The following is a 3364-nucleotide window of genomic DNA, read 5'->3' as shown; positions in this document are numbered from 1 at the left end:
TGTTAACTAAATTAAAGAATAGTCAGATATGGTTTACCGTACTGGATTTAAAGGATGCCTTTTCTGTCTGACTTTGGCAAAAGAAAGCCAAAAAGTATTTGCATTTGAGTGGGAAAATCCTGATACAGGGAGAAAGACCCAATTAACCTGGACAGTGTTATCCCAAGGATTCAAGAATAGTCCTATTATCTTTGGTAATCAATTAGCACGAGAGATTGAAACTTGGAATCCCCCTTCACAAGATGGTACTCTATTACAATATGTAGATGACCTTTTAATTGCTACAGAAACAGAAGAAGAATGTGTGCAATGGACTGTAAGTTTGCTTAACTTTTTGGGATTACAACAGAAAGCTCAGCTGATACAATCACAAGTGACATATCTTAGGATTTGAAATCTTGGGAGGACAAAGAGAACTCGGAGCAGAACGAAAAGAAGCTATTTGATGCACACCAGAACCCAGGATGGTAAAAGAACTCAGAACCTTTCTTGGAATGACAGGTTGGTGCAGATTATGGATATATAATTATGGACTTTTAGCGAAAACACTGTATAAACTACTGAAAGAAAATCCGTTAAAACTAGTTTGGACAGGGGAACAAAGAGAGCATTTCAACAGTTAAAAATGGAACTTATGAGAGCCCCAGCTTTATGCCTCCCAGATATTTCAAAACTCTCTTGATTATTTTCTCATGAGAGACAGGGCATAGCGCTGGGAGTACCTGCTCAACGATTAGGACCCTACAAGAGATCGGTTGCATACTTCTCCAAACAATTAGATGAAGTGAGTAAAGGATGGCCCGGATGCCTGCGAGCAGTGGCAGCGGTGGTCCTCAACATTCAGGAAGCCCACAAGTTTACTATGGGTCAGAAAATAACGGTATTGGTCTCTCATAGAGTTTCGGCAGTGTTAGAACAAAAGGGGAGTCACTGGCTTTCTCCTTCCAGATTTTTGAAGTACCAAGCTATTTTGGATGACGTTAATATACAGACTACTAATATTGTAAACCCAGCATCTTTCCTCAGTGGAGATACTTCAGAACCTGTGATACATGACTGTTTAGAGACAATGGAAGCTGTCTATTCTAGTCGACCGGACCTGAAAGAAGAACCACTGGAGGACGCTGAGGACTCATGGTTCACAGATGGGAGCAGCTTTGTGAAGCAAGGAGAACGTAAGGCTGGGTACGCTGTAACTACCACCCATAAGGTAATAGAAGCTAAATCTTTACCTGTTGGGACATCTGCACAGAAGGCTGAAATAATTGCTTTGACTCGAGCCTTAGAATTATCAAAAGGGAAGAAAATTAATATATGAACTGATTCTAAATATGCTTTTGGAGTGGTGCATGCCCACGGGGCCATTTGGAAAGAACGAGGACTACTCACAGTCCAAGGAAAACAGATAAAACATGCAAAAGAAATTTTACCACTCTTAGAAGCTGTAAAATTACCAGAGAAAGTGGCTATTATGCATTGCAGAGGACACCAAAGAGGTAACACTGAACAGGAAATTGGAAATAAATTGGCAGACTATGAGGCCAGACAAGCCGCAGAAAAGATGGAAGTTGAGGCATTGGCTTTGATTCCAGACGGTAAATTTCAAGTATTAAAATTAAATTTAGGCTCTGAAAGATAATCAAAGGAAGATAAGAATTTGATTGATGATTTAGGAGGGAAAGAAAAAGACGATGGATGGGTATATACACCAGATGGACGTATTATAACACCCTCCAGAATATTGTGGAAACTAATTTTAGATGAGCACAGCAAAACTCATTGGGGAGCAGATGCTTTGTATAAGGATCTAAACAAAAGAATAGTAGGTCGCAATTTGTATACTGTGGTGAAACAAGTAACACAGCAGTGTGAAATTTGTTTGAAAAACAATCCTAACACAACCAATAGGGTACAGGTAGGGACAATTGGAAAGGGTAACATCCCAGGGCAACAATGGCAAATAGACTTTTCCGAACTCCCAAGAAAACACTTGTTAGTGTTAACAGACACATTCTCAGGTTGGCCAGAAGCTTTCCCTTGCAGAACAAACAAAGCTCGAGAAGTCATCCGAGTATTGCTGAATGAAATTATACCTCGATTTGGAATACCAGCAGTAATATCATCAGATAGAGGTACTCACTTTTGCTCACAAATAGTTCAACAACTTAGTAAAATGCTAGGGATTGAGTGGCAGTTACATACGCCACATCGACCCCAAGCAAGTGGACAGGTTGAAAAGATGAATCATTTGATAAAACAACAACTAGCTAAAATTTGCCAAGAAACTAATCTATATTGGTATCAAGCGCTTCCACTTGCGTTGCTCAGGATTAGAACAAAACCGAGAACTAAGGAAAGCATAAGTCCTTTTGAAATCCTATTTGGAAGGCCATACCAATTGCAATATAGAGGAGAGGATTTGAATCAGTTAGGAGAAGGATATTTGCAACAATATATGATCGCTCTAGGAAAACAATTGGGCCAAATAGAAAAAGTTGTCTTAGGAACCAGAGCTAGGGGCCTAGACCAACCGGTTCACCCTTTTAAGCCAGGGGATTGGGTTTATGTCAAAGTTTTTGCAGGTCAACCGTTGGAAGAAAAGTGGAAGGGACCGTTCCAAGTGTTGCTGACGACCTTTACTGCAATCAAGATCAAGGAGCAGACACCCTGGGTACACTGTTCTCGTGTGAAGAAAGCTCCACCTGGAGAATGGACTTCTGAGAGGACAGGACCATTAAAGTTGAAACTTTCTCGAATGCAGTAAATTACACATGGGACTTTGACGTATTATACACTGATATTAGCCTTTGAGTAAGGAATGAAAACACTAAGAGACTTGATATTCCTTTGTTGCTTTTGGATAGAATTACTCCATGAGGGGTCAGGGAATCCATGGAAAGGAAACCTACATATAGACTTGTTACAAAGAGCAGTCCAGATTGCTGATAAGTCAGATTGTTGGGCCTGTACTCATTTTCCAGAGCATTCAAAGAAGGGAGTTCCCTTAATTGGAATCTCTATACCAGCTAGTATATCTTTGAACACTTTATGGATAAACACCTCTTTTAACGTAAGTAGGGAAATGAAAGAACAGGAATGGATAATTGAGACCCCAACTCCAGAACAAAAATATTGTACCTGTGTACAATGGTGTAACCCCCCCCAGAGGAATGGACAAAATCTCTCCATAGTGGTCCATTTGCCTAGGCGATATATAACATCTTCCTTGAAGGGATACCTTTCCTTTACGCCTGACAGCAGTCGCCTCCAGAGGCTGAGGACCTGTGTCCCTTTTCCCATTGCTTTGTCAATACCCGCTTCCCTAGCAAGGGATCCCAGCTGTTTGGCCTCCTTCCCCTCTAAT

The 3364-nt window shown here is 40.8% G+C and overlaps 1 long non-coding RNA gene across 1 annotated transcript; it reads left to right on the top strand.

The window, feature by feature from the left end:
- Positions 1–396: 396 nt before the first annotated feature.
- LOC142074671 (uncharacterized) lies at positions 397–3147 on the top strand. The gene is made up of 3 exons (XR_012670665.1): positions 397–501; positions 1014–1175; positions 2583–3147. It is a non-coding gene; the product is annotated as an uncharacterized LOC142074671 (long non-coding RNA).
- The last annotated feature ends 217 nt before the right edge of the window (positions 3148–3364 follow it).

This window comes from Calonectris borealis, chromosome W (genome assembly GCF_964195595.1).
Source record: "Calonectris borealis chromosome W, bCalBor7.hap1.2, whole genome shotgun sequence".
In the NCBI taxonomy this organism is placed as follows: domain Eukaryota; kingdom Metazoa; phylum Chordata; class Aves; order Procellariiformes; family Procellariidae; genus Calonectris; species Calonectris borealis.
The sequence above is the reverse complement of the archived record's forward strand: the minus strand, read 5'-3'. Positions and strand labels throughout refer to the sequence as shown.